The sequence below is a fragment of the Myotis yumanensis genome, unplaced genomic scaffold, assembly GCF_028538775.1.
Source record: "Myotis yumanensis isolate MYYU_CA2020_CCGP unplaced genomic scaffold, mMyoYum1.0.hap1 SCAF_3, whole genome shotgun sequence".
Lineage (NCBI taxonomy): Eukaryota > Metazoa > Chordata > Mammalia > Chiroptera > Vespertilionidae > Myotis > Myotis yumanensis.
Window position 1 is genome coordinate 69,196,403 of NW_027223754.1, and position 23,838 is coordinate 69,220,240.

Here is a 23,838-nt window from a genome sequence, read left to right on the forward strand (position 1 = left end):
AAGGGGCCAAGAAGTGGTCAGTGGACCTCAAAGCAACTGGTTGAGCAGTCATTCTGGTCGTTCCACTGTTAGGGTCACTTTGCGTATTAGCCTTTTATTATACATAATGATAGCGACCCAGGACATGGGTGGGGACTGGCTGGCCGGCCCTGATGGGGGCCCCGGATCGGTGTGGGAGTCCCTGATGGAGGGGCCAGAGGCAGTTTTCTGGTGGCCCAGCCCCTGACCAGGTTGTTATGGTCTCTGGCCATTCAGGTCATTTTGCCATTACAGTGGGCGAGATTTTGTTATATAGGATGAGCATATTACTAACATTATGAATGTTTGCAAATAGATTGAAAGAATGAAATTATGTTTTGCAATATGTAAATCATGTCTCTAACTTTGTTACATGTTAGTTGTACACTTATTACTTTTTATATCAATAGATATGAGATATAATAAATTCATTAAAAAGTATATATCCTATTCCTTTTTCTTCCTTTCTTAATATGCTCCCTAGTAAATCTGCTGGTGCTTCTGCTACCTCACTTTGTCCCCAGGACTGGTCCCCACTAGACAAGAAGCCTGTCAGTCTAATGGTAACAGTGCTCTCTCCCCGATATCACAGTGTATAGCTCCTCTTTGGGGACCTAGGGCATCTCTGAGATGTGCTGGTATGGGCACTGCCTCTACAAGGAAAGTGGTGATGCTCGATCAGCATCGTGAATGTATTTCATGATCAGGAATGGCACCAGTTCAAATAAAAACAATGATTTTATTATTTAAAAGGGATTATACCGAGGAATGATGAAGGCCAAAAAGAGAAAAAAGAAAATAATGAAAGCCAAACTCGCCTCAAACCCCAAAGTAATAAAAAGATCCAAAAAGAAAGTATGCCATGGAGAGCACAAGAACAAAATAAGAACAGAAAAGAAAATGGAAATTTCAAGGAATGCGGGGGAAATGACTTTTCCCCTTGGGACAGTGTGGGCCGTTTCCCCAGAAGGCCCTTGAGTTGGCCCCTTCACAGGCAGCTCCTCATCGGGCGCAGGACCCTGCACGGGTCCCAGGGAGGGTTCTTCTTCCTCTGCTGGTGGCGCCTCAGTTCCGTCTGGGGCCGGCCCTGGCTCTGCCTCTGCAGCTGGAGAGGCGGCTGGAGCTGACGAGTGCTCTGAAGGTTCACACGCCTCCACCTCTGCCTCCGGCTCCTCAGGTGGGACTCTCGGTGTTACAAGAGGTGCGTCATGTCCCCCCTGGGCTGGTGCTGGAGTTGTGAGAGGAGAAAAAGTCACCCACATGCCAGTATTCCCTTGTGGCCCCCAGACACAGAACACAGCTAGCGCCCAGGATCCACCACAGGACGTCCTCCAGGCCCAAAGCCCGGCCGGTGGGTGGTCTGAGGCCAGTCTTTGCTCCTGGCCAGGCTCTGGGGTGCTCCCTGTGTGTCTGGCAACAAGCCCTCCCCATAAGCTCACACGGACCTCCCCACCCATTCCACCCCACCATCCCACCTTCTTACCCTTCGGCTCTGCCTCTTGAGGGTCCAGATCTTCTGGCCCGGTGCGATTACCATAGCCACAGCACAGCAAGGCAGACCTGAAAATGGCCATGCGCCCGTGGGGACGGAGCGGCTTCGAGGTTGGAGGCTTGTGGGGCCTAGGAGGCTCTGGTGGAGGAAGCCTTCTCCATGCACCGGTGGGCGCTGGTTCCCCAGACCCCCAGGTGGCCACACTCACTTCAGGGCTGCTTTGGCCTGAAGTGGTGTGGCTCACCGGCCCCTCCCTGCTGGGCGTGGGGCGGGGGTCTTCATGGAACAGCTGCTGCTCCTCTTTGACCAGCTGAGACGTCTTCTTGGCCTGGCTTGGGGTCTGCAATGACAGTGACCGGCAGCTGACTGGGAGGACTCAAGCCTGGCCCAAGTCACTGCTGCTTCTGCCCACTGGACCTTCTGCTCCTGGATTGAGTCCAGCCCTGTGTCTACACAGACATCCACCGAGAGGAAAGGAGACTCACCTCCAGGGCTCAGGACGGACCTCGGGCAGAGGGTGCCACCCACACTCCACGTCCACCCAGCTAGCCTTGGCCTGGGGTGTGAACACGATTGGTCTTGACAGCCGAACCCAGCCTGTTCCTATTCTGGACAGACCCTCCCCACGTGAACGCTCCCTTCACCCCCCCTCTCCCCCAAACACACGGGGAGGAGACATGGGGCTGCTCAGTTGGGATCAGAGGGGTGGCCTGGCCCAAACAAATCCTCCCTGTGTTACCTCTTGACCCCGCCGGGAAAAGGGCCACAGGCGGCGTCTCCTCTGAGGGCGGATCCAGTGGCGACCGCCACTAAACACACTCTCATCGCTGCCTCTCTTGAGGCATCGGCCTCGGGACAAGGGCAGACAACACGAAAACATGGTGTCTTCTCCAATGTCTCTTTCTGAGTGAGATGGGAGGGGCAGGGACAGAATGTGGCTGCCTGGTTACCAGGGTTCCAGGCTCACTTGGGCTCCATTGTGAGGATGTGACGTATGAGCTGAACCTGCAGACCTTTGGTGCACAGGATGATGCTCCAACCAACTGAGCCATATCAGCCAGGGGTAGAGAACGCATTTTTAATCATGTTTCAACATGTGACAAATAACACAAATATCCACACCCATAACACCACTGTCAATACTGCTCAAAGAGTATACGACAAATTATAACCTATAATTCAACACATGTAATATACAAGTGTGGTTTTTTGCAATAGTTACATTGGGGCATCCATGTTTTTACTAATAACATATACAGCTAGCTGATTTCTTTCTGCTGTCTAAACTGTAGGTGTCAATAAAGTGATCCACTTAAGAGGACAACAACTGAACAGAAAAATTGTATTTTTTACAAATAGGACACTTTCTGTATAAAAGCACACTTAGTAAGTAAGTTATAAACCATGAAAGGGGAAAAAGTTGGGCCTTCACAATCAAAGAAGTGCCAATTGGATCACATATATTTCCATCATTTCATATTTTCAAAATGTTATTTGAATAAGCAAAGAAAAAGCAGATAAACAACCCATTTCAGTATTGCTAGTCCTGTAGGATAAAAGCATAATATGCAAATTGACCAAAGGGCCAAACAGTGGAAAGACCACCAAGGCGATCATCCGGGAACACGCTGTGACACCCACTGGCACCAGGCCAGCCAAGGTGGGTGCAATGCGATTGGACAGGGGTCCGGTCATCAACCAATGATCACTCCGCAGAGGGAGGTCCAGGCCACTGACTGTCGGGCTGCAGCAGGTGAGCGGGGCCCCTCTCTGCGAGGGAAGCCCGGGTCCTGGATGCCGGCGGCCAGAGGGAAACCGGGGTCTCGGGTGCTGGTGCTGGTGCCAGCAGCAGGCAGAAAGAAGGAGTGCTCTTGCATGAGCTTTGTGCCCCGGGCCTCTACTAAGAGTATCACTTGGTTATTTAGAAAGTCAGTTTGGGAATACAAGTGCTCTCATGCTTATATTGAGAGGAGTTTTTAGGGGTAAAATAGGCAGGTTTAGGGAGTTTTAGAAATAAAGAGGGTCCATGCATATTGGTATACATTAATTTATAACAAAATATTAATGTGCCCAATTTAATAATTTAAATTATTAAATTTAATTAGTTATTTTTTTCTATTTTGGTGCTATAGTTGGTGCTTTTATTAATTTCAACTCATTCATAACTATCCTACATAATAAAAGGCTAATATGCTAAGTGTCCGACTGTTCGTTCAACTGTTTGGCCAGTAACTATGACACCCACTGAGCACCAGGGGGCACATGCTCCAACCTGTAGGTTAGCTTGCTGCTGGGGTCTGGCAGATCAGGAATGGGCGAGATAGCCCAGACATGCCCTGGATCCCTCCCACAGCCCCTCCCTGGCCCTGATCGAGCACCCGTGTGGTCCCTCGGCCTGGCCTGTGCCCTCTTGCAATTAGGGAGCCCTTGGGGAATGTCTAAGAGCCAGGTTTGGCCTAACCCCCACAAAGCAGGTCGAGAGACCCCACCGGTGCTCGAACCTGTGCACAGGGACTCTGGTAAGTATATAAGTACTTTGATTTATCTCTTCTTGTCCCTGCAACCCCACATCAAGGTATGTTAGTCTGTTCCATAATTTCCTGCTTTGGGTCTTATTTTGTTGGCCAGTTCATTTTGTTCATTAGATTCTACAAATAAGTGAGATCAGGTGATATTTCTCTTTCTCAGTTTGGCTTATTTCACTCTGCATATTTCCCAGGTCCATTCATGCTGTGACAATGGGTAAGAGATCCCTCTTTTTTATAGCTGCATAGGATTCCATAGTGTAAATGTCCCACTGCTTTTTTATCTCCTCATCAACTGATGGGCACTGGGGTTTTCCAAATCTTAGCTATTGTATAATGCAGCTATGAACATAAGGGTGCATATATTCTTTATTTTTTATTTTTAAATATAAATATTCAGTTGTTTTAATAACATTTGTTCAACACATGCATACACACAGAGACACACACACTCCTTCCTTCCCCCTTTGAACTGACTTACTACTTTTCTGTAAAAAATTAAGTGGCAATATATGTGGGGGTTGAGAATACCTATTCTGTTCCATTAATCCATGTGTTTATCTTTGGAGCAATACAGCACTGTTTGATATAGTAGCTTCACAGTAAGGCTTGAAATAAGGAAGTATAAATTATTCAACACTGTCTTTGTGGTTTCAAAGGGTGACAGGTTTCCTTAGATCTTTGTATTTCTTTTTCAATACGAAAATGAGTTTACTAATTTCCTTTTTAAAAGTCTACTGGAATTTTTGTTGTGAGTTCAATGAATCTATACATCAATTTAGGGAGAATAGATATTTTTAAAATATCAAGTTTTGTAATACATAATATGGCAAGCCTCTTCTTTTATTCATATATTCTTTAACTTCTCTTTGAAATGTTTTATCATTTCCAGCATAGAGATATTGCATATTTTTATTAAATTTAATTAGTTATTTTTTGTATTTTGGTGCTATAGTTGGTGCTTTTATTAATTTCAACTCATTTATTGATCATTTACAGAAAAAATCAATTTTATATTAATCTTATAAAATTAAATTTTTCTAATTTCAGTTATGTCTAATAGTTATTTTGCATATTCCAAATTATTTTCAAGAATATAACTGAAGCTTTATTTTTTTCTCTTCAATATTATGCTTTTAAAAATTATTTTATCTTGATTATTTATTTGTTAAAATTTTCAGTACCATGTGGAATAGTAGAGGTATGCATCTAGCACATATAATTGTCTTCTTTTTATTTCAGAGGGAAATGCTCAATGCTTGCCATCAATTGTGATATTAGCTGTTGATTTTTTTATAGATGTCCTTTTGTCAGATTGAGAAACTTCCCTTCTACTCGAGGTATAAAGAATTTTAAAATTATTTTTATTATGAATAGGTGTTGATATTTTTCAATTATTTTTTCTGTATGTATTTAAACTATACTTCATTATGATAAATTATAATGATTGATCTTAAGCTGTTAAATAAAATTTATATTCTTAGATTAACCCTACTTCGTCATGATATATTACCCTTTTAAATATATGCTTATGCTATTTTACTATGTGTTTTTTGTATAATGTCTTTAATCCATCAAGTGAGTGAGACTTATTCTCTCCTCTCTATCTTTGGAAAAATATTTGTTTAGGATTTGTATTATTTCTTCTAAAAATAATTAATGAAATTCACTTAAATATCTGTCTTTGTGGACAAGTATTTGAGTATGAATTCAAGATATTTAATAAATAAAGTATTTGGGCAAATAGTGTTTTCTGGAACTTTATTTCATTTAAGTTGTCTAATTTATTGGCATTAAGTTTTCCTTAGCATTCTTTATTTTATTCCTGATATTAGAAGGTTTGCCTTTCACTTCTGTATGATTTTCTTTACAAATCTTGAACATGTCTAAAACTAAAGCAAACATCCTGTCTCCTAGTTCAATTTTGTGTTCTTTTGTGTTCCCTATTTTAGCGTGTTATACCATTTACCTTATTTGAATGCAAAATCTGCCTGTTCTCATCTCCTTTTTACTCACATCCTTCATCCAGGTGATCTATATATATAAAAGCCCAGTGATTGAAATGGCAGAATGACCAGAACAACCAGAACAACCGGTGTCTATGACACACACTGAGCAGACAGGCAGGTGAGCAGATAGGAGCAGGCAGGCAGGCAGGCAGACAGGAGAGTAGTTCGGAGCAGGTGGGCAGCCAGGTGAGCGGTTAGGAGCTAGCAGTCCCTGGGCCTAAACATCCCCCAAGGGGTCCCAGATTGTGAGAGGGCGCAGGCCTGGGTGAAGGACTCCCCCACGCATGAATTTTGTTCACTGGGCCTCTAGTGCCATAATAATCTTCAGACACATTCTACCTTCTTTAAACAGACAGATTCTTTCTCTATAGAGATCCTTAGTATTTTCGCTTGGGAAACACCTCTAGATACAATTGGAAATATCCAAGAGATGTCCTGGCAATAGATAGATCCTTCATTCCATTAAATACCAAGTTATTAAAACTTAAAGGTAGTGTATTCTGTCAATGAGTCAAGGAGTCTAAGAGAAGATGTGTAGTTACATAGAAAAGTATGAGAAACAGAGAATATACATCATGTGGCACATAATGCATATTGGTATACATTAATTTATAACAAAATATTAATGTTGCCCAAATATATAGATGAAGTACTCTGGGCTTAATTAGAGAAGATTCTCTGGAGGAATACATATAGGGTATGTAGAAGAGCATGTATTCTCTGATTACTACAAATCAATACATGATATATCTACACTAATAAAAGAGAAACATGGTAATTGGCGTACGACCACTACCCTTCCCATTGGCTAATCAGTGTATCCTTATGCAAATTAACTGTCAGCCAAGATGGCAGCTGGCAGCCATGCACTGAAGCGAGCAGGGAGGCTTGCTTCCTCCAGGAACTGCAGACTCCAACGTTCCCCGCCTCACTTGCCGGACTCTCAACTGCAACTCTAAGCAACTATTACTATGTTGCAAATAAGAAGCTAAACAAAACCAGCTTTCAGTCAGCCCCGGACCGCAACATTGTATCGATGTTTTCAGCAGCGAGGCCTCAGAGCTAAAGCTGGCCCAGAATAAAAAAAAAAAAAGAAAACAAGGAGCAGTTGGGAGCTTTCAGTCAACTGCCAGTGGGAAAACAGCCCTCAGCCCCTCAGCCAGCCTGGCCAAGCACCCCAGTGGGGACCCCCACCCTGATCCAGGACACCCTTCAGGGCAAACCAGCCGGCCCCCACCCATGCACCAGGCCTCTATCCTATATAGTAAAAGGGTAATATGCCTCCCGGCACTGGGATCAGCGGAGCAGCGAGGCTCCCGGCACCAGGATCAGCATGACAGGGGAAGGCGCCCCAACCCCCTGATCAGCCCTGCTCTGTGCCTGATAGGAGAGAGCTCCCCAATCCCCCGATTGCCCTGCGGCTCTGTGTGTGACAGGGTGCAGCGCACCAACCCCCTGATTGGCCCTGCTCTGTGTGTGACAGGGTGCGTTGCCCCAAACCCCCGCCCCCACGGGCTCTGCTCTGTGTGTGACAGGGTAGAACCATAACCTCTCCATGGGCCCTGCCCTGAGTGTGACAGTAGTGGCGCCCCAACCCCCTGATTGGCCCTGTTCTGTGGGTAATAGAGGGCAGTGCCCCAATCCCCCTCCACGGGCCTTGCTCTGTGTGTGACAGGGTAGAGCCATAACCTCCCCATCGGCCCTGCCCTGAGTGTGACAGGGTGCAGCGCCCCAACCCCCTGATCTTCCCTGCTCTGTGTGTGACAGGGGGCGGTGTCCCAGCTCCCCTATCGGCCCTACTCTGTGAGTGACAGCGGGGAGCTCCTCAACCCCCTGATTGGCCCTGCTCTGTGAGTGACAGGGGGCAGCGCCCCAACCCCCTGATCAGCCCTGCTCTGTGAGTGACAGGGGATGGTGCCGCAACCTCCCCATTGACCCTGCCTTGAGTGTAACAGGGGGCAGTGCTCCAACCCCCCAATCAGTCTATCCTGAGCATGACTGAGGGTGGCATTACAACCTTCTGATCCGCCCTGCTCTGTGCATGACGGGGCGGCGCCCCAACTCCCCAATCGGCCCTGCTCTGAGCCTGACCAGGGGCTGCATCTAGGGATTGGGCCTGCCCTCTGCCACCCGGGAGCAGGCCTAAGCCAGCAGGTTGTTATCTCCCGAGGGGTCCCGGACTGTGAGAGGGCACAGGCCGGGCTGGGGGACCCCCCCCCCCGCCGAGTGCACAAATTTTTGTTACCTGGCCTCTAGTATCCTTATAAGAACACATAAGGGTATTCTATGTGAGCTTGACATAAAGACATTGGACCTTTTAGGAAGCTGGATGTTCTTTCAGTTACCTGGGAAAGCACTGCCTTTCTGATATATTTCTGTGCCTTGTACTTTGACATCAGCACTCATACTTTCTTTTCTTTAGTTTTCCTGTCTGTAAAATGAAGATAATGTTAATTCTCCCCTCCCTGGTTGCTGAGAAGGTGGATTTATACTTATGAATCACTTTGAAGATGAAAAGCACTTGTGCTTATTATTAGCTGTAACATTGGCAAAAGAGAGAGAGAGAGGGAGAGAGAGAGAGAGAGAGAGGCATTTGTCTGAACAGGTGATTTGCTGTAGAGCAGTGTAGTAGAATTAGAAAGGTCAGCAGTAGAGAAATAATGAATTGTAGAAATAAATATAGAAAGATAGCTTTTAAGTATTACAATTTTTATGATCAAAATCTCCCAAAATTTTTTAAAATTATTTTTTTACAGTGATTATACAAAGTTTCCTATAGTCAATATATATGAAAGGAAAATTTTCATTTTCCATATAAAAAATGGGAAATCATTATCTTCCAGCTGTAAAAAGCCCAGGTTTTCTAGTTTAAGAAGAATCAGGTTGAATTAGGACTGAAAGGAAGAATTTAGTTTGTTTTAAGATGTGACTGTAGAAGAACCTTCATTGAATTTAATTTAAATCATATTCATTATCTCTTTCATTGTGCTAAATTATTTAAATACTTGCCCTGGCTGGTTTTGCTCAGTGGATAGAGCGTCGGCCTGCAGACTCAAGGATCCCAGGTTTGATTCCGGTCAAGGGCATGTACCTTGGTTGCAGGCACATCCCCAGTGGGGAGTGTGCAGGAGGCAGCTGATCGATGTTTCTCTCTCACTGATGTTTCTAACTCTCTATCCCTCTCCCTTCCTCTCTGTAAAAAATCAATAAAATATATTTTTTAAAAAAATAAATTATTTAAATACTTGATTATAAACACAAAGTATTAATTTCTCACTGAAATTGACAAGTAAATAGAATTGAAACAAGCATTATATGTACTTATTACATTGTCCAAAATTATATCTCATTAAATTTACTCAAGAAAAAAAAATAATGGCAAAGCCAAGAGATTTTATATTTTGTATACTTTGTATACAAGCACTTGGTTACAGGAAAGGAAACTGTCATTGTAATTTCATTAATGTGGCATCTGACTGAATTCATTTTTTAGATTTATGGGTTTACTGTTCTGCCATTCTTTTTATTAGTAAGGAGGCAGGTTTATTTCTGTTAAAGTCATTGATCAATAAAAAAAATCTATTGTAGTAAAAACTTGATAGAATAGAATTCTCTATTGAACTCAGATGTAAAATTAAACAATAACAGGGAATTGCTTTCAGACAAGAGCTCTATTTATGAGAGAAAGCAACACAAGAATTCAGTAATTGATCAGAGATCTTTATCCAGAAAGTCAGAAAAAATAGAATATACTAAACATTTAAAAACATTGAGTTGTTTTTATCAGAGAATTGTATTGACTTTCATTATTGAGTTAAGGATCCAAAGGTGGATGCTGAGAATATTCAAATAAATTGACCCTAAATCAATACTGGTAATAACTTTGGATTGATAAAAGTACTCTTATATTAGTAATAGTGACCAACCTTTTTATTTTGAAAAGAAAGATAAAGAGCACATAAATTTCTTGCTAAGACAGGTTAGTTAATTATATGTATATTTTAATATTATGTATTAATTTTAAAGATATTTATTTTTTAATTACAATGGACATTCAATATTATATTACTTTCAGGTGTACAAAATAATTGTTAGACGTTTATCTAACTTCCGGAGTGAATCCCCTGATAAGTCGAGTACCCACCTGGCAATATTAAAATATTATTGACTACTAAAGGCCCAATGCACAAAATTTGTGCAAAAGTAGGCCTTCCTTCCCCTGGCTGCTGGCACTGGCTTCCCTCTGGCACCTGGGAGCCAGGCTTCCCTCCGGCCACCAGCAGTCACCCAGGACCTGGGCTTCCTACACAGGCCTGGCTTCGTCCAGAAGGTCTTCCAGTCTAATTAGCATATTATACTTTTATTATTATAGACTAGAGGCCCGGTGCACAAAAATTTGTGCACTAGGTGGGGGGGCAAGGGGGTCCCCTAGCCTGGCCTGTGCCCTCTTGCAATATGGGACCCCTCGGGAGATAATGACCTGCTGGCTTAGGCCTGCTCCTGGGTGGCAGAGGGCACGCCCAATCCCTAGGTGCAACCCCTGGTCAGGCTCAGAGCAGGGCTGATTGGGGAGTTGGGGCTCCGCCCCCTGTCATGCACAGAGCAGGGAGGATTGGGAGGTTGGGATGCCACCCTCAGTCATGCTCAGGGTAGGGCTGATTGGGGGGTTGGGGCACCCCCCCCTGTCACACTCAAGGCAGGGTCGATTGGGAGGTTGCAGCGCCAACCCCTGTCACTCACAGAGCAGGGCCGATCAGCGGGTTGGGGCGCTGCCCCCTGTCACTCACAGAGCAGGGCGGATCAGGGGGTTAGGGAGCTCCCCCCTGTCACTCACAGAGCAGGGCCGATCAGGGGGTTGGGGAGCTGCACCTTGTCACACTCAGGGCAGGGCCAATGGGGAGGTTATGGCTCTACCCCATTACACACAGAGCAAGGCCCGTGGAGGGGGGTTGGGGCGCCACCCTCTATCACCCACAGAGCAGGAGCGATCAGGGGGTTGGGCGCCGCCACTGTCACACTCAGGGCAGGGCCGATGGAGAGGTTATGGCTCTACCCTGTCACACACAGAGCAGGGCCCGTGGTTGGGGTGAGGGGTTGGGGTGCCGCACCCTGTCACGAACAGAGCAGGGTGGATGGGGAGGTTGTGGCCCCGCCCCCTGTCACACACAGAGCCGCAGGGCGATCAGGGGATTGGGGAGCTCCCCCTATCAGGCACAGAGCAGGGCTGATCAGGGGGTTGGGGTGCCTTCCCCTGTCACGAACAGAGCAGGGTGGATGGGGAGGTTGTGGCCCTACCCCCTGTCACACACAGAGCCTCAGGCTGATCAGGGGGTTTGGGCACTGCCCCCTGTCACGCTGATCCTGGTGCTGGGAGGCATATTACCCTTTTACTATATAGAATAGAGGCCTGGTGCATGGGTGGGGGCCGGCTGGTTTGCCCTGAAGGGTGTCCTGGATCAGGGTGGGGGTCCCCACTGGGGTGCCTGGCCAGTCTGGCTGAGGGGCTGAGGGCTGTTTTCAGGCTGGTGGGTTGACTGAAGCTCCCAACCACTCCTTTTTTTCTTTTTCTTTTTTTTTTTATTCTGGGCCAGCTTTAGCTCTGAAGCCTCGGCTGCTGAAAGCCAGTTTCTGGCCTTTTTTTTTCCTTCTGTATTTGATACAATGTTGCAGTCCGGCTGGCTGAAGGCTGGCTGACTAATGCGGGTTTCTGGGGTTTTGTTTAGCTTCTATATTTGCAACATAGTTGCTTAGAGTTGCAGCTGAGAGGCCGGCAAGTGAGGCGGGGAACGTTGGAGTCCACTGTCACTGGAGTAAGCAAGCCTCCCTATTCGCTTCAGTGCATGGCTGCAGGCCGCCATCTTGGCTGACAGTTAATTTGCATAAGGATATGCTGATTAGCCAATGGGAAGGGTAGCGGTCGTACACTAATTACCATGTTTCTCTTTTATTAGTGTAGATATATATATATATAAACTTTCTTAATTAGACCTGCTTTCTGATGTAGCTAAACTTTTTCCAGCCCAGTGAAGCACTTCAACTTCTCTTTCAGTAAATATCAACAAAAAGCAGATTATTATTGTAGATCACGCAGGGAGAACAAAGGGTGAAATATTTAACTCTAGCAGTGTTTGACTATATTCTGTGCAGTGAGAAAACCTGAAGTAATTTTCAAGGTCCACCATTTCTTACTTCTTTTCAGTTGTGTCAAGTGTCTAAACTTTCTAAATCTCCATTTTCTGGCTAATGAAAAGAAAATAGGATTCTACCTAGTGTCCTATCTACCTACTCCAGACTTCTGTGAGGATCAAATGAGATGAGGCACGTGAAAATGCTTCACAAACTTTTGGTTAAACTCTAAAAGGTTTATACCTGGCTATAAAGCAAGTTGGATTCCTGGACTGAAGAAACTCCATGGAGGCTAGTTGCTAGGGAGAGAAATCTGGGCGTTAATAAGTGACATCATTACCCGGCACCCACAGCCACCTTTCTCTCCACTGTTTTCTTCTATTGTAACTGCCACATCAACAATTGGATATGATGAGGGATTTTGCTATCATAAGTAAAAAAAAAAAAAAAAAAGTTAATGAATAGGAAGGAAATAACTTCTATTTAGAAGAATTACAATTGCTATCTTTTTTTTTTACAATTGCTAGCTTAATAATCACACAATTTAAATTAAAGCTTCATATTATATATCAAAGAGGAAATATTTAAATGCCATGTGAACAAATCTCAATTTGAGAAATAAATGAGTTTATGCTATCTGAAGCTTCATTAAGAAAACTATTAACATGAAAGTCTAAAATAACATCTCCAACAAGAATACAGAAATCTAAATTTAACGTTTATATTAAATAAGTGATTTATAGAATAAAATAACATTTTTATTTTAGAAAAATTATATAAATGATCTTTTGAAAGGGAACTATTGGTTTGTCTTAGAGCTCATAATTCTTTTTATATACAAGTTGAAGAATTGTATCCAGATCTTATAAAAATTACCTTGTGTTTTTGTTCTGTACATATTTATTAAAACAACCTATCTCCCATATTATAAAGGTTACATGATTAAGTATTTCATAATTTAACTAAGGTGATGAGCAAGTACATAAATTATAATGTAATATATTTCTAAAAATGCCTTTTTTACATATCAAAAAGAAGTGTGTGCCTATGTATGTGTGAGAACTCAAAAAAAAGAACGAAAAAAAGGATGTAAGTAGAGATGGATACTCATTCCCCATTATATCTAATTTGACTTAATGAGAAGTAGTTCTTAACTTTCAATCAAACTCAATATAGCATAAATTTTTTTTAAAAAGTTAAAAGAATATTTTAAAGCTAGAATTTTAGTACTTTTGCATTTTATCCCCTTGATAATAGATTTTCTTATTCAGCTCTAAATTTTTGAGAAGTAATTATTAAAATGTATGGCACTGAGTCTTTTTTTATTGTAAAACTTTTATATTAACTAAGAGTTGTCTAGGTTGTCAAGGAAATTTACCAATTTATGTCACTCATTTGGGTTTATAATTAAACACAATTCTTTGCTAAGATTTTTATATAAATCTTCACTGTTTTCTGTAATGGGAAAAGGGGTTTTAACTACTTTATGCCAATGACTTACATGAATCATTAGAAAATACTGTTAGAAATCATGACATTGCTTTATTGTAAGTTGTCTCACATGCTTGTTAATTAATTATGTTTCATGGTGGTAAATAGTAGAATATATTAATTCCAGGTCTACAAACAAACCGTATTCATAGAAAATAGATCCATTTAAGTTGGAACATGCTGGTGTTCTTGCAATAAGACCTAAATTTAGACATATATATAAAATTCATGACAACCCCAAATTAATATTACTATACCTCTACCTTCTGGTGGAGAAGACAAAAATAAATAGGAGAAAATAAAATATTTTGTAACATCAAATAATTATAGTCAGTTATCTAACTCAATAGGTGACATGTGAAAAAATATTTGGAAGGTCATGATGCATTCAAGAAATGAGTATGCCTGAAACAGGGAGAAAGAGAAGGAGATGTAGGTGATGATATGAGATAGGTAATGGGACCAGATCTTTGAATGACCATTGTAAGAATCATGGTAACTTTAGGTCTTGTAGAGAGCCTATAAAAATAATTACTGTGAAGAGTTTTTCTCTTCTAATGGTCAGCAAATTAAGGTTCAATCCATGTTGTATCTCAGTAAAGAAGGCAGGAACTAGAAACCAGGGGTGACATTTCATTAAAACTCATGCATTTGTAATAAGTTAATTGTGGTACTGAAAATTTCTGTTGTTTATGATGCTAATAAAACAATAAAATGGAATGTATATATTACATTTTATAAATTTTCCATTAAGGACAATGGTTTTTAAACTGCTTTTGGTAAAATATTAGAGTTTATAAGACTTACCCAAAAAAAAGAAATACCACATATTCCAAACATTGTTGTCATGTCTCTTGCTTCACTAGCCACAATTGGTTTTGTCTCTGAAGTGCCCATTGAACTATTTTTAAAATTTATCCTTCAGAGTATCATGATTATCTGATGCTGAAAAATCCAAGAATTCTGTGAATTCTATACTCAAAGCAGCATAAATCTCTTACAAATTATATATAAAATGTACTGTATACAACTTTACTGTACATTCACATGCAACTTTACTGTTTGGTACATTTTTTAGTGTTGTTTGCAATGAATTTTACCTAAAGTTATCTAGCTTTATTTGAGTTAGTTTTATGCATTAATTGTCCATTTCAATAGAAGTGTTAATGCTTCTCTTAGGAAATGTTATTACTTTAAGAAAAGGATATTGTCAATAATCATAAACTCAACTTTAAATGAATATGTTTCTTGTACTTATTTTTCAGCAAGCACAGACTTGAGTAGATTTTTGTCTTTAGTCAAAATTACTCCAGCATTTCCACTAACTATTGTTTTAGAATAAAGCTTTAAAGCACAAATTATGGTTGCTTCCTCCATATTCAAGATTCACATAAAGTCTTTGAAAAGTAGCATAATACTGCTGAGAAAATTTTAGTTCCTGGCTGTCTCCAATACTACTTTTTAAAAATCCCAGTGTTTTCAAAGTGAATATAAATTCTTCTTCCAATTCCCTGTTTTTTCAGTACCTGGGACATATTTCTCCCATGATCTTGTTTCCCACTGTACTTCAGCCTCTCATTCCCATGGTAGTTGCCAAGATCTTGATATGCCCAATAATTTTACACACACCCCATAATGTCAATACCATATGTTCCATTATATAACCAATTACATTTTGTCATTTTTCTCCAATCTTTAGGGCTCTGAATCCAGCACTCCCCCTGGACCACTGACACTACCATATTTTCATCCTCTGAAACGTTTGAGTCCATATTCCCCTCTTGCTCACTTTATATTTCTTTCCCAAGCCACCCCTATAACCAACCCCTGCCTATAAACCTTGACTTCCTTTGCCTGTCACCTACTCTGTTGTAACATCACAGCCATCACTCTCTCCTTTGGACTGTCCTCCTTTAGTTGAATATGACCAAAGAATATGACCAAGGCTTTGCTGAATCACCCCTTATTCATTTGTGTTCCCTTCCAATGACTAGTTTATGTTTTCTTTTTCCTGAAACCTCCAATGACAACCTAGCTGATCTGTCTGCTCAGATGGTGACATTACTGCCTAGTTAACTGAGACAATTAAGGTAATTTAAAGAAATCATCTAGAAATCACCAACACTGCATTTATCCACCTGCTGACATCTTCAGCCATAAGCTCTAACTTCCCAACTTCTTTTATTTAAAGACAGTTTCCATTTATAAATGAGACCTTATTTCCTCTCATCTATTTAATGATATGTCATAAATTTCTTTTTGTCTTTGACATCGTCATCTATACACTCTATCCTATCATTCCTTTCAGAATAACAATGTCCCATTATTTTTCCCATCTTGACAGTCCATATTTTACACTTCTTACACCATCAGCTAATACTTCTTTACTCTCTTTATAGCCAACCACCTCAAGATTTGTCTTTATTCTCTTTTTTATTCTTGTTAAGAATACTCCACTTATTCATGGTGGCCAAAACATGAAAACAACTGAAGTGCCCCTTGATAGATGATTGGATAAAGAAGATGTGGTACATACATTGAGTGGCCAGATTATTATGACCACCTGACATTTGTAGGCAAATTAGTTATAATTTCATGCCGAAGTTGCTAGAGGGCCAGACCATTATAAATAGGGAAGCAGGTTGTTTACCATGACAGTAGAAGTGATTTTTTTCTGAAGATATGGGTAAACAACATGATTTAACAGCCTTTGAATGTGGGATACACACACACACACACACACACACACAATGGAATATGTATATATACGTATATATACAATGGAAAGAAGCCATAAGAAAAGAAGAAATACTGCCATTTGCAACAACATAAATGGATCTTAAGTATATCATGCTAAGCGAAAGAAGTCAGAAATATTAAAAAACCATATGATTTCACTCATGTGTGGGATAAAAACTGAAAGCAACAAATAAACAAACAAGACAAATAAAAACTCATAGACACAAACAATAGTATAGTGGTTACCAAAGGGAATGAGGAATGGGGTGGGGAGAAGGTAGTAAAGGGTGAAAAAGGGTCAAAGATATGGTGATGGAAGGTAATTTGACTTTGAGTGGTAAACATACAATACATTATGCAGATGATGTATTATAGAATTATACATTTGAAGCATATAATTTTAAAAAAATATTTGTATCAGTTCTTTGATTAATCTCTTCCCATCCATCTACCCATCCCAGCCTTCCCTCTAAGATTCGACAGTCTGTTCAATGCTTCTATGTCTCTGGATCTATTTTGTTCATCAGTTTATTTTGTTTTTTTAGAGTCCACATATGAGTGAGATCATGTGATACTTGTCTTTCTCTGACAGATTTATTTTGTTTAGTATAATACTCCCAGGTCCATCCATGCTGTCTCAAAGGGTAAGAGATCCTTCTTTTTACTGCTGCATAGTTTTCTATAGTGTAAATGTACCACAGCTTTTTTATCCACTCATCTACTGATGGGCACCTGGGCTGTTTCCAATTGTCAGCTATTGTAAATTGTGCTACTATGAACATAGGGATACATACAGTCTTTCTGATTGATGTTTCTAGTTTCTTGGGATATATTCCTAGAAGTGGGATCACTGGGTCAAATGGAAGTTTCATATTTATGTTTTTGAGAAAACTCCATACTGTTTTCCATAATGGCTACAGCAGTCTGCATTCCCACCAGCAGTGTACTAAGGTTTCCTTTTTTCCACATTCTCACCAGCACTTGTCATTTGTTGGTTTGTTGATGATAGCCATTCTAACAGGTGTGAGGTGATACCTCATTATAGTTTTATTTTGCATATCTGGATGATGTCTCATGGCCATCAGTATATCCACTTTGCAGAAGTGTCTATTTAGGTCTCTTGCCCATTTTTTTAATTGGATTGTTTGTCTTCCTTTTGTTAAGTTGTATGAGTTCCCGATATGTTTTAGATATTAATTTTTTATTAGATATATGATTGGCAAATATGTTTTCTCATACAGTGAGCTCCTTTTTCATTTATTGACGGTTTCTTTTTGCTGTGTAGAAGTTCTTTTTTTTATTTTAATGCAATCCCACTTGTTTATTTTCTCCTTTGTTACCTTTGCCCTAGGAAATGCATTGGCAAACATATTGCTACGAAAGGTGTCTGCGATTTTGTTGTATATGGTTTATTCTAGGATTTTTATGGCTTCACACCTTATACTTAAGTACTTTATCCATTTGGAGTTTATTCTTGTATATGGTGTAAGTTGGTGGTCTAGTTCCTTTTTTTTGCATGTCGCTGTCCAATTTTCCCAACACCATTTATTGAAGAGACTCTCTTGACTCCTTTATGCTCTTGCCTCCTTTGTCAAATATTAATTGAGTGTAATTGTTTGGGTCTCTATTCTATTTCATTGTCTATATGTCTATTCTTATGACAATACCAGGCTGTTTTGATTATAATGGGTTTTTAATATAACTTGATATCTGATATGGTGATCCCTCTAACTTTGTTTTTCTTTCCAAAGATTGTTGTAGCTATTTGGGGGTCTTCTTGGTTTCATAAAAATTTTTGGAATATTTTTTTCTGGATCTGTTTAATATGCTCTTGGTTTTTTAATAGGGATTGCATTGAATCTATAGATTGTTTGGGGTACTATAGACATTTTAATGATGTTAATTCTACCAATTAGAGAGGGAGAGAGAGAAACATCAATGAGAGAGCACAACATTGACTGGCTACCTCCTGCATGCCCCCTACCGGGAATCTAACTGACAACTTCCTGGTACACAGGAAGATGATGAACCAACTGAGCCACACCAGCCAAAGCTGAAACTTAGTATATAATTTTATGAACCAATGTCACTCCAATAAATATTTAAAAGGCCCACTCCACTTAATGTTTTTGTCATAGTTACCTGATATCCACCATGACTGCTAAACATTTTTAATTTTCAGTACTCAAATTAATCAGTGCTCAGCTTTTATCAGCAGGATGTGACACAGTTGATTCTTTTATCCCCCTTCAAGCATATTCTTCTTTTTGATTTCATGGCACCAAAAACTCAGTTTCCCTCCCACTTTACTGACCACTCCTCCTTGATCTTTCTTGATGGTCCTTTGTTTCCTCTAATCTCTTCAATTCAATGTGTCCCAGGGCTGTGACTTTGAATTCCCTCCTTTCAATAGCGATAATATGTTCCAATCTTTGCTACTCTCCTGGTCTTATTATCTGCTAAAATTTCCAGCTCAATTTATGGACTCTCTTATGAACCCCAGACTCAAAAGTATATTAAAGTGCTTGCTTGGCATCTCTACTTGGATATCTCATAGATGTTTCAATCTTTGCAATTCTAAAATTGAATTTCTGCTCTTCCCCCCATAAACCTGCTCTTTTCACAGCCTTTCCCTTCTCAATCAATGACAACTGCACCAAGTTAGCCTTTGGTTTACAATCACAACTAGACCTAAAAATCACAGAATGATTCTTGACATCCCTTATTTCCTACATCAAATTTGTTAGAGAATTCTGTGGTCTCTACTTTCAAAATAAATACAGGATATTACATTTCCCAACTCTCCTATTCCAACACCTCAATGGTTGGAGCAAACAACATCTCTAGACTTCCTTACTGTAATAACTTCCTAACAGATCTCCCTTGACTCCCAAGAATCTCTTTTTGATATAGCAATCAGAAGGGTCAATTTAAAATGCAATCCAGATCATATTATTTCTAAGTTCGAAGCTATGTAGGATTTCCACTTCACAAAGACAAAATGTATAAGGATCTATATGATTTCCCTCAGTTACTGCTTTTATTGCAGCTTCTCATAGTTCCTATCCTCCTCACTCCACTTCAGCCATGCTGGCCTTCTTTCCAGTCCCTGAATGTAGCAGGTCCTTTCTGCCACAAGCCTTTCCATAAATTCTTCCCTCTGTCACAAGTGTTTTTCCTCAAAAATATCTGTGACTTATATTTGAGTCTTTGCACAAATAACTACTATGTCACTAGTCCTTCTTTGCTCAATGTATGTAAAATTGAAATTCTACCATCCCTGACCCTCTCACCCCCTTGCTCTGTCCTACCTATTTTTCCTTTATAGCCTTTATTACATTCTAACTTATTATTTGCTTTTAAATGATACTTTTTTGTGTATTTTCTATTTTGCCTAATAGATGTTCGCAGACAAGCAGAAATATTGGACTTGCTAATGTATCCCAAGGATCCACAAACTTACTGATGCATGATAGGCACATTTCTTTTTACCTAAATGAAATAATAAGAGCTAATATTTAATGAGTGCTTAATGTTTAATGTTTGTTAGACACTGTACTAAGTGCCGAGCAAATCTTATAGATAGTATTGCCACTCATCTATAGATATTGAAGGGGGAGAGGAGTCAGTTGCTATTTTAAGGATTTCAGATACAGTAGCGCATTTTATCTGAAAACAAACCATACAAAGTGGGAACTACTCTATTTTTCATTTTGTCAAAGGAAAAAAACTAAAATACATGCAATTTTGTAAATTGCTCAACTTTAGCTGAACAGCTAAAGATATGTGAAGCTGGTACTCAGATCCAAGCAGCCTGGCCCTGGCATCCATGATTTTAACCACGCATATACTATCTCATGCTAGAAAGTAGGAGAACTTAGATTTGAAGACAAGCAATCTGATCCCAGAACCCACATTCTTAATGACCAACATATATTTCACTCACTGCTAGATCATTAGCAATGAATCATGGGCCATTGGCCAACTGAATGTGCTCTTTATAAGTTCTATTAAGTTGTCAACAGGCACTAGAGAGAAAGAGTAGAATGCTATAAAACCATTTAATGTCTTCGATGACTTTGAGATATTGGGACTTAAATAAGTTCTTATTCTTATGAACCCATTAAATCTATGTCTGCACTGAATGCCACTCTAAGTGATATATACACAATAATAAGTACCTGTAGTAACATAAGCATGTCACTTAATGACTCCAAGCTGCATTTGTATTTTCATCCAAATGTGACAAGTTTGAATTAAATGAAGTTTAAACTTCCAGTTTTAAAATGTTAGATCACAGGTGACAACAATGAATTTACATTATACTTTACTATTTTTTTATCATTTCACAAAAAATATCTTGTACAAGAATGTATTTTTAAATTAATTGTCATCATGATATCATCATAGTGGACACTATTATTTCTCATAAGTCTGCATATTAAATTTAAAAGTGATATCAACATTCATATGCTAATAAATATATTCACAAATGACAGTGATGAGAAGGAATGGATTTATAGCAAGAATTGCAATACATTTTTTTATAATTTTTCCCTCAGTAGAACTGCAATTATGATTTCTCCTTTACAGTTTATCTCATCAAAAAATCATTGCTGCAATTTAAGTAAATCCATAATAATAAAAAAATTTTCTGTTTATGAACTTTGGAGACTCCACAGAATATATTGTCTTTGAATAAACACTTTCAATTCCTAACTTCTTTATAAGTTTTATGAAAAAGATGTACAAAATTTTCAGATAATGAAGGAAATAAAATTTACCATAGAGAAAAGAGTTTCAGAGAAACATCTACTAAGAGCTCTGCATGGAAATTTAAGGAGCTAACTTGTAACATTTTCAGAGCATAGTTTTGTTTATCAGGGCTATCTATGCAGGTTTTCTCATAAATAATTTAAATTTAATTTTATCTTTCATCATAGTTCCAATTTATATTTAAGAGTCCCAAACTCAAGTTTTCTTCCAGACAAGAGTATACTTTAAAAGCAGCTGTTGTCATTAGGAAGAAAACATGAGTAAAACTATATGTTTTACTTTAATGTTATGTTACCTAAGGGTAGTAGAAATTCAAACATACACTGACTTCTCACACACATGAATTATATCATGATTATGAGTATTTGATTATTTTTAAACATATGGCTGATATTTATAGTAGAGACAATAATATAATTTGATATTAACGTTGCATACTAATCTTTAAGATTCTTGGTCGTTTTTTATTTACTAAAGTATGCAATAGATATATTGGTTGCTACATTTGAAAATGGGCTTTTCTGCCTCCACTGCCACTATGGCACCTGTGAAAAAATGTGCAGCAAAGGAAGGCAAAAGAAAAACAAGCAGGTTCTGAAGTTTACACTTGACTGCGCCCACCTGGTAAAAGATAGAATCAAGCCGAAACCGGTTTGGCTCAGTGGATAGAGCGTCGGCCTGTGGACTGAAAGTTCCCAGGTTCGATTCCGGTCAAGGGCATGTACCTGGGTTGCGGGCACATCCCCAGTGGAAGATGTGCAGGAGGCAGCTGATCGATGTTTCTAACTCTCTCTATCTCTCTCCCTTCCTCTCTGTAAAGAATCAATAAAATATATTTTAAAAAAAAAAGATAGAATCAAGGATGCTGCCAATTTTCAGCAATTTCTTCATAAGAGGATCAAAGTGAATGGAAAAACTAGGAATCTCAATGGAGAGGTTGTGACCATTGAAAGGAGCAAGGACAAGATTACTGCAACTTCTGAGGTGCCTTTTACCAAAAAATATATCATCAAAAATATTTGAAGAGGAATAATCTACATGATTGGGTGCATGCATTAACTAAGAGCAAAGAAAGTTATAAATTATGTTACTTCCAGATTAACCAGGATGATGAAGAGAAGGATTAAAACTAATTTATCTGGAATGTTTTATATGAGTTCTTGAATAAGACTTGGAAACCAAAAAGAAAATGTACACAAATATCTTATTTATATAATTTTATTCCCATTCTTGAAAGATTATTTCCATTTAAAAAGGTTAAGTGTATAAAAATGATTATATATATATATATGCATACATAATTAAAAATTACATTTAATAGGCCCCAGATGATAGGATATTAAAAATGTGTGCAGATGTTCAAACCTCAGAGGGAAGGTAAGGGAGGGTGGGGGTAAGGGAGAGAGATCAACCAAAGGACTTGTATGCATGCATATAAGCCTAAACAATGGACACAGACAAGAGGGGGTGAGGGTTTGGGCAAGACTGAGGGGTGAGGGGACAATGGGGGGATAAAGACACATCTCTAATACCTTAATCAATAAAAAAAATTTTTAAAAAATTAAAAAATGTGTGCATATACTATATATACATAATGTTTTTTGTTTTGGAATGGTTTCAAAGAAATTGCATTTTATAAAAATTTGTGATTTCATTAAACTTTACCCAAGATTATTCCATACTATATTAAATCATATTTGAATATTTAATTTCCAAATAAGAACATAATGTATCCATACAAAAATTATTGAATAATATAAGGACATAAATAATCCACATGAATTCTTGATATAAGGAAATTGGTGAAAATAATTTAACAGAAACATTTGATTTAGAAATGATCTGTCTTTTACTATTTAGGACTAATGAATAAATTGATTATTCAGTTATATGCAGCATATATATTTGGGTATTTCTGTGAGCCAATGCTTTCACATTTAATTGTAAGGTTCAGTTAATTGAATACTTACTGATTTCAATGGGAAGGATAAAATATGATTAAGAGACTATTGTTGCATTTAAAGTCTTTTTCCCTTATGCAGTAGGAGAATTTTCAGAAAAAAAAATTCTCAGGTTTGGCACTAGGTCCTGTCTCAGTTACATCCTATGTATAAACAATAAAACTTTCCAACCTCAATTTCTCTAGCAATGAGCCCATGTAATGACCCCCACCTTAAGAGGTACCCTGAAATTTATTTAATGTAAAATAACATGTCATCACATTGTCTACTGTTAGGCATCTGGAAAGGTAAAAGTTCCAGCACTTATTCCAACAATATTAGTGTTATTCAGGCACAAATTATATATGTAAAATGTTAGTATAATTGTATTTAAATGTGACATTATCACTTTTTTACCTCTTTATTATTTATTTATTTTTTAAATTTAAGTTCTTTATTGTGTAATGTATTACATGTCTCATTTTCCCCCCATTGACCTCTCCCCAGCCACCTCCAACTCCCAGCATAAGCCCTCACCTCCCCACCCTCTGTCTGTGTCCATTGGTTATGCTCATATGCATGTATACAAGTCCTTTGTTTGATTAACTATCTCTTAAATTATAGAATCCTTCTTCATACCCCAATTGATAAGCAACTGACTCACTCTCCAAGCTACATAAACTATACTTTTTTGTTTATCAGTCATATGCTTTGTGATTAAA

At 39.3% G+C, this 23,838-nt stretch overlaps 1 pseudogene; it reads left to right on the forward strand.

Annotated features, from left to right (window-relative positions):
• The first annotated feature begins 21,714 nt into the window (after positions 1-21,714).
• LOC139005018 (large ribosomal subunit protein eL22-like) lies at positions 21,715-22,303 on the forward strand (annotated as a pseudogene).
• Positions 22,304-23,838: the final 1,535 nt, after the last annotated feature.